At 41.2% G+C, this 13,066-nt stretch overlaps 1 protein-coding gene across 8 annotated transcripts in view; it reads left to right on the top strand.

The window, feature by feature from the left end:
• PDE4D (phosphodiesterase 4D) overlaps nucleotides 1-13,066 on the top strand; it is a 1,644,269-nt gene that overhangs the window by 200,868 nt on the left and 1,430,335 nt on the right. For 5 of the 8 annotated variants that reach the window (XM_070056730.2, XM_008262244.5, XM_089313188.1 and 2 more), the window contains one exon: nucleotides 9,664-9,749. The gene's annotated coding sequence lies outside the window, so the exon portion shown is untranslated. Of the gene's footprint in view, nucleotides 1-9,663; nucleotides 9,750-10,501; nucleotides 10,676-13,066 lie in introns of all 8 variants that reach the window. The other 3 variants (XM_089313185.1, XM_089313189.1, XM_089313186.1) reach the window with 1 other exon arrangement.

Raw genomic sequence — 13,066 nt, 5'->3', positions numbered from 1 at the left:
TGAGGTAAGTCAGCTTGAGCATGTCCCGAATTATACATCTCTTCCCTCTCTTATTCCCACTCTTATATTAAAATGATCACATTTCAGTTAAATTTTAACACTTCAGAATAACTGTGTATTAATTACAGAATTATACCAGTAGTATTAAGTAGAACAGACAAAAAAAATACTAAGAGGGATAATGTATTAAGTTGTTCATTAACAGTCAGGGCTATGCTGATCAAGTCACCATTTCTCATAGTGTCCATTTCACTTCAACAGGTTTCCTTTTTGGTGTTCAGTCAGTTGTCACCAATCAGGGAGAACATATGGTATTTGTCCCTTTGGGACTGGCTTATTTCACTCAGCATGATGTGTTCAAGATCCCTCCATTTTGTTGCAAATGACTGGATTTCATTGTTTTTTTACTGCGGTATAGTATTCTAAAGAGTACATATCCCATAATTTCTTTATCCAGTCTACCGTTGATGGGCATTTAGGTTGGTTCCAGGTCTTGGCTATTGTGAATTGTGCTGCAATAAACATTAGAGTGCAGACCACTTTTTTGTTTGCCAATTTAAATTCCTTTGGGTAAATTCCAAGGAGTGGGATGGCTGGGTCGAACGGTAGGGTTATCTTCAGGTTTCTGAGGAATCTCCAGACTGACTTCCATAGTGGCTTGACCAGTTTGCATTCCCACCAACAGTGGGTTAGTGTCCCTTTTTCCCCACATCCTCGCCAGCATCTGTTGGTAGATTTCTGTATGTGAGCCATTCTAACCGGGGTGAGGTGAAACCTCATTGTGGTTTTGATTTGCATTTCCCTGATTGCTACTGACCTTGAACATTTTTTCATGTGCCTGTTGGCCATTTGGATTTCCTCTTTTGAAAAGTGTCTATTGAGGTCCTTGGCCCATCTCTTAAGTGGGTTGTTGGTTTTGTTTTTGTGGAGTTTCTTTATCTCTTTGTAGATTCTGGTTATTAACCCTTTATCTGTTGCATAGTTTGCAAATATTTTTTCCCATTTGTCGGTTGTCTCTTCACTCTCCTGACTGTTTCTTTTGCAGTACAGAAACTTCTCAATTTGATGCAATCCCAATAGTTGATTTTGGCTTTGACTGCCTGTGCCTCCCAGGTCTTTTCCAGAAACTCTTTGCCTGTGCCAATATCTTGAAGGGTTACTCCAATGTTCTCTAATAACTTGATGGTGTCAGGTCGTAGATTTAGGTCTTTAATCCATGTTGAGTGGATTTTTGTGTAAGGTGTAAGGTAGGGGTCTTGCTTCATGCTTCTGCACGTGGAAATCCAATTTTCCCAGCACCATTTATTGAATAGACTGTCCTTGCTCCAGGAATTGGTTTTAGATCGTTGATCAAATATAAGTTGGCTGTAGATGTTTGAATTGATTTCTGGTGTTTCAGTTCTGTTCCATTGGTTTATCCATCTGTTTCTGTACCAATACCATGCTGTTTTGATTACAACTGCCCTGTAGCATGTCCTGAAATCAGGTATTGTGATGCCTCCAGCTTTGTTTTTGTTGTACAAGATTGCTTTAGCTATTCGAGGTCTCTTTTGCCTCCATATGAATTTCAGCATCATTTTTTTCTAGATCTGAGAAGAATGTCTTTGAATACAATCCCAATCAAGATACCAATCTATAAATTGCTTTTGGGAGAATGGACATTTTGATGATGTTGATTCTTCCAATCCATGAGCATGGAAAATTTTTACATTTTTTGGTATCCTCTTCTATTTCTTTCTTTAAGATTTTGTAATTCTCATCGTAGAGATCTTTAACGTTCTTGGTTAAGTTTATTCCAGGGTATTTGATTGTTTTTGTAGCTACTGTGAATGGGATTGATCTTAGCAGTTCTTTCTCAGTCATGGCGTTGCTTGTGTATACAAAGGCTGTTGATTTTTGTGCATTGATTTTATATCCTGCCACTTTGCTAAACTCTTCTATGAGTTCCAATAGTTTCTTGGTAGAGTTCTTTGGATCCTCTAAGTAAAGAATCATATCATCTGCAAAGAGGGATATTTTGACTTCTTCTTTCACAATTTGTATCCCTTTAAATTCTTTTTTTTTTTTTTTTTGACAGGCAGAGTGGACAGTGAGAGAGAGAGAGAGAGAGAAAGGTCTTCCTTTGCCGTTGGTTCACCCTCCAATGGCCGCCGCTGCAGCCGGCGCACCGCGCTGATCCGATGGCAGGAACCAGGATCCAGGTGCTTTTCCTGGTCTCCCATGGGGTGCAGGGCCCAAGCACCTGGGCCATCCTCCACTGCACTCCCTGGCCATAGCAGAGAGCTGGCCTGGAAGAGGGGCAACCGGGACAGAATCCGGCGCCCTGACCGGGACTAGAACCCGGTGTGCCGGCGCCGCAAGGTGGAGGATTAGCCTATTGAGCCACGGCACCGGCCTTAAATTCTTTTTCTTGTCTGATGGCTCTGGCTAAAACTTCCAGAACTATGTTAAATAGCAGTGGTGAGAGTGGGCATCCCTGTCTGGTACCAGATCTCAGTGGAAATGCTTCCAACTTTTCCCCTTTCAATAGGATGCTGGCCATGGGTTTTTCATAAATTGCTTTGATTATATTGAGGAATGTTCTTTCTATACCCAATTTGCTTAGAGTTTTCATCATGAAAGGGTGTTGAATTTTATCAAATGCTTTCTCTGCATCTATTGAGATAATCATATGGTTTTTCTTCTGCAGTCTGTCAATGTGGTGAATCACATTGATTGATTTGCAAATGTTGAACCATCTCTGCATACCAGGGATAAACCCCACTTGGTCTGGGTGGATGATCTTTCTGATGTGTTGTTGTATTCTATTGGCGAGAATTTTATTGAGGATTTTTGCATCTATGTTCATCAGGGATATTGGTCTATAATTTTCTTTCAGTGCTGCATCTTTCTCTGGCTTAGGGATTAAGGTGATGCTGGCTTCATAGAAAGAATTAGGGAGGATTCCATCTTTTTCGATTGTTCTGCATAGTTTGAGAAGAAATGGAATTAGTTCTTCTTTAAATGTCTGGTAGAATTCAGCAGTGAATCCATCTGGTCCTGGGCTTTTCTTTGTTGTGAGGGCCTTTATTACTGTTTCAATTTCTGTCACAGTTATGGGTCTATTTAGGTTTTCTATGTCTTCATGGTTCAATTTAGGTAGATTGCATGTGTCCAGGAATCTATCCATTTCTGATAGATTTTGCTGTTTGCTGGCATACAAGTCCTTGTAGTAATTTCTGATGATTCTTTTTATTTCTGTGGTGTCTGTTGTTTACGTTTCCTTTTTCATCTCTGATTTTATTGATTTGGGTCTTTTCTCTTCCTTTTTTTAGTTAGTTGGGCCAATGGCGTGTCAATTTTGTTTATTTTTTCAAAAACCAGCTCTTCGCTTGGCTGATTTTTTGTAATTTTTTTTTTGGATTCAATCCTGTTAATTTCTTCTCTGATTTTAATTATTTCTCTTCTCTTGCTAGATTTGGGTAAGGTTTGCTGCAGTTTTTCTAGGTCCTTGAGATGCTCTGAAAGCTCATTTATTTGGTACCTTTCCAATTTCTTGATATAGGCACCTATTGCTATAAACTTGCCTCTCAATACTGCTTTTGCCGTATCCCATAAGTTTTGATATGTTGTGTTGTTATCCTCATTTACTTCTAGAAAGTTTTTGATTTCTCTTTTGATTTCTTGAATAACCCAGTTTTCACTCAGGAGCATGTTGTTCAGTCTCCATGTATTTGCATACTTTCTAGGGTTTCCTGAGTTGCTAATTTCCAGCTTAATTCCGCTGTGGTCTGAGAAGCTGCATGGTAGGATTCTAACTCTTTTAAATTTGCTGAGACTTGCTTTTTGGCCTAGTATGTGATCAATCCTAGAGAAGGTTCCATGCACTGCTGAGAAGAATGTAAAGTCTTTAGATGTAGGATTGAAAGTTCTGTAGATATCTGTTAGATCCATTTGGGCAATAGTGTCAATTAAATCTGCTGTTTCCTTGTTGATCTTCTGTCTGGATGATCTGTCTATTTCTGAGAGTGGAGTATTGAAGTCCCCCAGTACTATTGTATTGGAATCTAAGTCTCCCTTTAAGTCCCTTAGCATATCTTTTAAATAGACCGGTGCCCTGTAATTAGGTGCATATACATTTATAATAGTTACATCTTCCTGTTGAATTGAACCCTTAATCATTATATAGTGCCCCTCTTTGTCTCTCTTAACAGTTTTTGTATTAAAGTTTATTTTGTCTGATATTAATATGGCTACGCCTGCTTTTTTTTTGGTTTCTGTTGGCATGGAATATTTTTTTCCAACCTTTCACTTTCAGTCTGCTTCCATCTTTGTTAGAGAGATGTGTTTCTTGTAGGCAACAAATCTTTGGGTTTTGTTCCTTAAGCCAATCAGCCAATTGGTGTCTTTTAACTGAAGAGTTAAGTCCATTAACATTTAATGTGACTATTGATAAGTAGTGACTTTGCCCTGCCATTTTCCCGGAGATATTTTCTAGTATATGCTTTGAGCTTCCCATGCTCTTTTACTGGTAGGTTTTCTTCCTTTACCTTCTTTCATATCGATGGCCGTGTTTCTGTGTTTCTGAGTGTAGCACATCTTTAAGTATCTTTTGCAGGGCCGGACGAGTGGCCACAAAGTCTTTCAATTTCTGTTTGCTATGAAAGGTCTTTATTTCACCTTTATTCACAAATGAGAGCTTAGCAGGATATAATATTCTGGGCTGGCAATTTTTCTCTCTTAGCACCTGTGCTATGTCTCGCCATTCCCTCCTAGCCTGTAGTGTTTCTGATGAGATGTCTGCTGTGAGTCTAATTGGAGATCCTCTGAGAGTAATCTGACGTTTCTCTCTTGCACATTTTAGGATCTTTTCTTTATGTTTCACTGTGGTGTGTTTAATTACAACGTGTCGTGGTGACGATCTCTTTTGGTCATGTTTACTGGGGGTTCTATGAGCTTCCTGTACTAGGATGTCTCTGTCCTTCTCCAAACCCGGAAAGTTCTCTGCTAGTATCTCACTAAAAAGGCCTTCTAATCCTTTCTCTCTCTCCATGCCTTCAGGAACTCCTAGAACTCGAATGTTGTTTTTTTTTAATAGTATCCTGTACATTCCCAACAATATTTTTTAGATTTCTAATTTCCTCTTCTTTTCTTTGGTTTGACTGTATGTTTTCCTGTGCTCTGTCTTCTTTTTTTTTTTTTTTTTTTTTGACAGGCAGAGTGGACAGTGTGAGAGAGAGACAGAGAGAGAAAGGTCTTCCTTTTGCCGTTGGTTCACCCTCCAATGGCCGCCGCTGCAGCCGGCGCACCGCGCTGATCCGATGGCAGGAGCCAGGATCCAGGTGCTTTTCCTGGTCTCCCATGGGGTGCAGGGCCCACTGTGCTCTGTCTTCTAAGTCCAATATTCTCTCTTCTGTTTCACTGACTCTGTTTTTTAGACTTTCTAATGGGTTTGTCATTTGATCTACTGAGCTCTTCATTTCATTTTGATTTCTCTTCACTATCACACTTTCCTGTTCTACTAGTTTCTGCGTTTCATTTTGATTCTTCCTTAAAATTTCATTTTCACGAGAGAGATTTTCTATTTATTTATTTATTTATTTATTTATTTATTTATTTATTTTGACAGGCAGAGTGGACAGTGAGAGAGAGAGACAGAGAGAAAGGTCTTCGTTTGCCGTTGGTTCACCCTCCAATGGCCGCCGTGGCCGGCGCGCTGCGGCCAGCACACCGCGCTGATCCGATGGCAGGAGCCAGGAGCCAGGTGCTTCTCCTGGTCTCCCATGGGGTGCAGGGCCCAAGCACCTGGGCCATCCTCCACTGCACTCCCGGGCCACAGCAGAGAGCTGGCCTGGAAGAGGGGCAACCGGGACAGAATCCGGCGCCCCGACCGGGACTAGAACCTGGTGTGCCGGCGCCGCTAGGCGGAGGATTAGCCTAGTGAGCCGCGGCGCCGGCCCGAGAGAGATTTTCAATCCTGTCCAATAAGGATTTCTGTAGTTCAAGGATTTGCTTTTGAAAACTTCTAAATGATCTTATCATAAATGTTTTGAAATCTGTATCTTGCATTTCTTCTATTTCATCATCTTAATAATCTTGGCTTGGGGTGTTTTGTTTATTTGGAGGCATCATAGTGTCATCGTTGATCTTGTTCCCTCGATTTCTGTGTTTGTTGCTTGGCATAGTTAATTCTTCTTTCGTCACTGTGCGTTTTTTTTTTTTTTAATTTTTTATTTTATTTTATACTATGTCCGTGTTAAGTGAACTGCCTGCTGTTGGAGGAGCCTTGGAAGTTTGAGATGGGTGTGGCCTGAGAACTCTGCTTGGTTCTTCTGGGTTATGGGTGTGCAAAGGTGACACCCTCAGGTTATGCGTGGTAAATCTCTCTCTTTTTATTTATTTATTTATTTTATTTTTTATTCAGGAGGTAAGTAATACCGCACGGCTGAGCAGAATTGATGGTATTTAGCTTCCGATCTCTGGCTTCTACCCAAAGAGTCTGTGCCAGTTCAGTTTCTGCTGCGGACTCCCACTGGGTTGCCTTAGCTCTCCCCTTTTGTTATGTATATCCCGAGTGGGGCCTGCTCTTTGTCTCTTGCTGGCCTTTGCAAGGTTGGCAGAGAGAGAGAAACTTGTTTGTACCAGTACCCCCCCCACCCTTTTTTTTTCTTTTTTTTTTTTCCTTCTCTCCTGTAGTCAGTCTGGTGAACTTTCCCGCCTCAAAGCCCGCTTCCCTCTAGATTCTGTCCACCGTTTCCCCGCCAATGTCTCTGGTTACTGAGCTCACTTCCCCTTCCAGCACTGATGTGTGGACTCGGAGCCCTGGGCGTCCCTGCTCTCCCTGCTGGTGTCTGTGTGACATCCACTCCCCTTCCCGCACTGGCGCGCAGACCCTGCAGCTCCCGCGGCTCGGCTTCCACACGGTGGGTGACCTTGCTCTCCCAGTAGGTCCTCTAAGTCACAGCCACTAAATCCGGAAGAGTTTCCTCTGAAATTTTTTCCTGATCCTTTTTCTGAGGCTACCATAACTCCACTTTTATTAAACTAAATTTTCCCGGACTATTGGTGCACGCCCTCACTATTCTGCCATCTTGGCTCCACCCCATAGGCTTCTTATAGTTTCAGACTGTAGTGTTTTTCCTGCTCTATCCATTTCTTTTTGTGTTTTAGAAATTTACTCTGTAAGTTCTTTTTAGATGTATTATTTAGCCAATAAAAGTAAAAATGTATATTATTTAGCCAAAGTAAAGGCAAACATTTTATAATTAATCACTGAGTAAGTATGATAATTAATCATGAAGTGTTGGTACTTGCTAATGGGAGCATTGTAGAGTGGGAGGGGGCAGGGCACCTTCCTCTTCCAACTTCCCAGAACAAAAGCACGTGAATGGCAGCTTTCACTGTGCTAAGAATGGAAAGATTCCTGGCAAGAGCTTGAAATCCCTCGAAGGGCTCCTGGAAGAGGCTGGGGAGATATGTTGCCCTGAAGTCCTTTCCCTCTACAGTAGGCTCTCCTCCATTAGGTCGGTTGAAAGTATTGCCAGGTTTGAGGGGAACAGAAATCAAGTAGGTGCTCTGGGCATTTTAGATTTTTACATAATACTTTGCTCAGACCACAGATTAGTAGATGCTGGAACTGTACCTGAACCCTTCTGAGCCTCCACGTAGGCTTGTTCAGTATCACTGTGTTAGGGTGACAAGGTTCAGAGATAAAACCAGGGAGAAAACACTGCAGCAGAAGCCCCTTTCACACCCACTCTGCCAGATTTGAATCGAGGCATTTTCCATCCATGGCCATATGTGGTGTGAATGGGTCGCAGATGTACATCAAGGGAGTGGGTGAAGTAATGTTTGGTGGGAAATGATGACCACTTTGTGGCATTATTCCTTGCGGCCCCAGGTGCACTTACTCATCTTTTATAAATTTGGAGCCTTTAGGCTTGAGGCTATTCCAGCAGGTTCGCTAATGTATTTCCAAGATGAGCCCTGGAGTGAATCAGTGAGAAGAGCAAGTCATACCTGACCTGGGAGAAGAGATGAGTGGATTCTTGTTGATGGATGTGTGTGGTGAAGAAGCCAAGAAGGAGGTCATCCTTTCTTTGTGACCTTCGGGCTCCCTGGACTGACTGTCCTGCTCTCACAGCCCTCCCTGGCTGCCTGCCCTAGACTATCGGGACCCTCTCTCCGGATTACCCTGACACTGAGCGTGGCTTGTTTCTGAACTCAGGTTATTCTCTGCCTTGGCTTCTGTGTAGGGGACCTCACTCTTTTCCTGCTGACTATTTCATGAATCATATGTTTTCTCAACGGAGAGAGGGTGCTTCTGTTTAAATGACTCAGAACTGTATCTATAAATGGCCACTGGATTGACTGATTAATCATTTGCTGTTAATTTTGAATGAATGTATTTTGAACAGTTATGTGGTTGTGACTATAAAAGCAACAGATAATCTTTATTAGCATTTGATGACACAGATATTTTTTCTCAGTTATATTTAGATTTCTAGAGCTTTTCCCACCTCTAAAATTGTCATTTATATAAAGGATGCTTAACAATAGCTGAGATATTTATTTAAATCCACACACTAACAGCAACCATAGTGAATGCAGTTTAGTTAAGAGCTTATTTCTTATATCCAAAGACTATTAGGGGATGAACAGAGCAATGCACAGGACCAGGCACCTCAACACCTTGGACTTGTTAGGGATCCACAGTGAGATTTAAAGAAAGAACATGAGCTGCATTCCTACAGAATAGCTATAGAAGTAGGGTAGCTTCGAGAGGCAGATTGTAGTAGAAACAGAAAGTGAAAGAGTTTGATGGAGAGGCCATTCCTTAAAAATTCTTTTACTTCTGTAGCATTTGTTTCCAACCCATACTGCCACTAGACCTGGGCAAGACTGTTCCCTGCCCATGCCAATATTTTAGAAGATGCTGCTCAAGCCCTACTCTGACTTCACCCTTGCCCATATCCTTAGGATTCTGTGGGTCCCCTTCCTTCCCTGTCTAGCCCATTGGTAGAGCAGCTGGATCTTGGAATTTCCTGCTCAAATTGTCACAAATAAAGGCACAGCTCTGTCTTTCACAGAAGTCTGTATTGTAAGCTAGGGTGATCGAGAGGCAGCTTCTTGCAGGTGCAGGACATGTGGATGGTGGCCAAACCACGGTGTCTGTACTTGGGCTTGCAAACTCCAGGGAGGAAGTGAGTTGACAAGAAGAGAAAAAGGAGGGGCTGGCATTGTGGTGTACTGGGCAAAGCCTCTGCCTGAAATGACAACATCCTTTATGGGTACCAGTTCATGTCCCATGGGGCTCCACTTCTAATCTGGCTCCCTAGTAATGGCCTGGGAAAAGCAGATGAAAATGGCCCACGTGTTTGGGTCCCTGCCATCATGTGGGAGACTTAGAGGAAACTTCTGGCTCTGGCCTGACCCAACCCTGGCTGTTGTGACCATCTAGGGAGTGAACCAGTGGATGGAAGACCTCTCTCTCTGGCTCTCCTTCTCTCTTTCTGTAACTCTTCCAAATAAATAAGCAATCGTTTAGAAAAAGAGAGAGAGAAAAGGATGGGCTTCAGCCTTCCCAACTGATGAGTTCTGTTGTAGAACTTTCCCTAGGTGTTTTGGCTGTTATCCCATTTAATCCTACAAAATACCTCATGGTCTTTTCCTTTCACGTTATAGGAAAGGAAGACAAGGTGCAGGGGAGGTAAGCTGCTGAACCAGGGCTACTGAGCTGGCAAGAAGTCGGATTGAGCCTTAAACCTCAGGTGACTGGATTCAAATCTGCTTGTGTTTCTCCACCTTGATTTGTTGCATGTTATTAGCATCTTTGCTTTTATACCGTCCTGGTTCTCTCCAGAACCTAGTCTAGTGCTTGGCACATAGTGATATGCAATAAATATTTGTCAATTAACTAAAATAACAGGACAAATGATTTATTCCCCTTTACTGTTACTAGGATACACAGTTAAACTGTGGTCTAAGTGAGAGATTCATGCCCAGTGAGTGGAGGGGAACTTGTAGCACTGATCTACAGGTGCTAGTAGGGATGTTGGGGAGCTCACCTCTCTGCTAGTTAGCCCAGGAAATTCCTGAACGTTTTCTGGCTGGCAAAGACTCAACAGTCACAGAGAGAAAACAGGAATAAACATCACATATCAAGCACTTCAAATTCGTTTCTTTTCTTTCTCTTTAAAATGAGAGAAATTCTCTGCAGTGCGTGATTAGGAAGAGTTGTCTGAAGGCCTTCCTTGCGTGGGTCCATTGGCCTGGTCCCTTTGCCGCCACAGTCCCATTCTCAGCTGTCCTGGGCTGCTCTAGTTCCGCCTGGGTGCACCCCTCCCAGAATGGCCAGCTGTGCTGTCCCATGGCTTTTGTCGTTTTTGTACCATTCCCTGTGTTGGCAGAGAGGCTTGGAATGCTTCCCTACTTCCTGATCTAGACTAGTTTTGATATTTTCTCTATGTGTTTGCATTTGAACACTTAATTGTTTGGGGTTTTTGCCTGTCATCCTTGCTAGCCTATAGCTCCCCGTGAGGAAGGTTTTGTGTCTCACACACCATCGTATCGCCCTAACACAATGCCTGGCATGGAGAAGCTTCTCAATAAGGATTTGTGGAACGACCGAATGAACTACCATCTTCACTGAGGCCTGAATTATGTCTCCAAAGAAGTTCTAACATTAAACTATCAGGTTGTGAATCTTTTTCTGTGGCACTATCGTATCTGTGTGCTTGGAAACTCACCAGGGTTGTGACTATGGTGTGTCCTCCCAGAGTGGCATGCCACTTCTGGGGCCCCACTTTGAAAGCCAGAATGGACTCAACTCAAGAAGTGTGTCAGAAGCCTGATCAAATAGCAAAATCTACTTTCTTTGGGACATTACTGTTTACTTATGTAGCTGCTGCCAACAGCACCCCAATTTTATCCCCTTAGTCATTGTGCAAAAGGGAGTCAAATTGCCTGAGTCTCCCAGAGACCTGGGCCACATTCATTGCCAAGTGAACTGTTTGCTAAAACCAAGACCGAATTCTAATGTTCACTGAGCAGGGCTGAATTTCTATGCGAAAAGGCTTGTCATCCTTGCTTGAGGTCAGACAAAGCAGTCCATCCATCATCATTCATCACTGTCAATTTTATGATAACCATTATTTAACCCTTGCTCATTCTTTCAGTAATTGTATAAGCTCTTATATTAGGCATAACAGAAAAAATGCAAAAATCACTCATCACATTAAGTGATGAGTTTTTGTATAATTTACCCATGCATGTAGCTTTTGTGCAGATCAAGAGGTTGAACATTATCAGCAGCTCAGAGATATTTTCCTATATCCTACCCATTACTACTCCCCAAATTATAATGATATATGACCAATTTTTGGGATTTATATAAAAGGAATAATTTACAATGTATTCTTTTTGACTGACTTAATTCAGTTCACATTGTGTTTGTGATACCCATCCATATTGTGTGCTTGTAAAAGTAGTTTGCTCATTTCTGTTGCTGTATAATACTCTATTATGCATTTGACATACCCCAGTTTGTGACTGCATTCTAATACTGATGGACATTTGGGTTGTTTTCAGTTTTGAAGTATAAATAATGCTACTATTAGGTTTTTGTTATTCTTTTGTCTCTCAAGTATACATTTCTGTTGGGCATATTTCAGGAATGAAATAGCTGGAACACAGATAAGCATATGTTCAGCTGTAGTAGTGAAAGGTGAAAGAATCAATATCTAGAAACTTTGATATAAAGTTTATTTAAGCCAGGGGCACTTGAATAGCAATTGATGCAGGAAGGACATCTGAATTTGCTCCATTCTTCCTGAAAACAAGAGATAGAAGCCACTGTGTAAAAAGAAGTCATCTTTGACGAGGATTCATAGCCCAGAGTGTTCTGCACAAACAGACCTTGTTTAAATAATTCCTATGTTCTTTAGTGTCCTCATAAAATTTAGTTTCTTTTCTACAGTTGCTTCTCTTTGTTCAACCAAATATAAAAGAGTTTAGGTTTTGTTACTTCTTTGAGTCTTTTAAAGTAGGAGAGAAAGCCTGGGAATTTTTTTTTTTTTTTTTTTACCATATTCACCCTCAGCGGCAAGATATAGTTGTTTGGCCTGTATGACTTGATTTAATGTTCATACAATCCAAGATTGGACAATATTAAAAATAACCAAAGCCTTCAGCTGCAAAGTTTGAAGCAGAAGTGCAGAGTCATGTTGGTAAAATGACATGATGGTTATGGATGGATGAGAAATAAGCAGTCAGTTGAGTCTGTGTCAGTGAGCAAGCAACTCTGTATGGGCAAGACTTCTTCCTTATGAGAATTCTGTAACAAACGTTAGTACCAAATGGGGTGTTTTTTAAGAAGTCTGCCCATGCCAATGTCTTACAGAATTTCCTTGATGTTTTCCTCTGGTAATTTGATAGTATCAGGTCATGGATTTAGCTACTTGATCCATTGTGACTTGATTTTTGTAGAAGGCTTAAGGTGAGGTTCTTGTTTAATACTTCTGTTCCCATACATCCAGTTTTCCTAACATCATTTGTTGAAGAGACTGTCCTTTCTCCAGGGATTGATCTTAGCTTATTTGTCAAAGATCAGTTGTTGTAGCTGCATGGATTGATTTTTGCAGTTTCTATTCTGTTCCATTGATCTATATGTCTGTTTTTGTGACAGTACCAGACTGTTTTGATCATAGCTACCCCTGTAGTGTTTCTTACAATCTGGTATTGTGATGCCTTCCAGCTTTGCTTTTGTTGTTTAAGATTGCTTTAGCTATTCTGGGTCTGTTGGGTTTCCATATTAATTTTAGCATTGTTTTTTCTAGATATGAGAAGAATGCCATTGGTATTCTGCTTGGGATCTCGTGGAATCATTAAATTGCTTTGGGTAGTATATACATTTTGATTTGCATTAATTCTTCCAAGCCATACCTATTGTAATATTCTTCCATTTTTTGTATTTTCTTCTATATCTTTCTTTAACGTTTTATAATTTTCAATGTAGAGATCTTTCATCTCCTTGATTAAAATTTTCAAAGGTATTTACATTTTTATAGCTATTATGAATGGTATTGAT

Source organism: Oryctolagus cuniculus, chromosome 14 (assembly GCF_051225735.1).
Source record: "Oryctolagus cuniculus isolate XC-2025 breed Fujian yellow rabbit chromosome 14, ASM5122573v1, whole genome shotgun sequence".
Taxonomy (NCBI): Eukaryota; Metazoa; Chordata; class Mammalia; order Lagomorpha; family Leporidae; genus Oryctolagus; species Oryctolagus cuniculus.
Note: the sequence above shows the minus strand (reverse complement) of the source record. Positions and strands in the feature narration are given on the sequence as shown.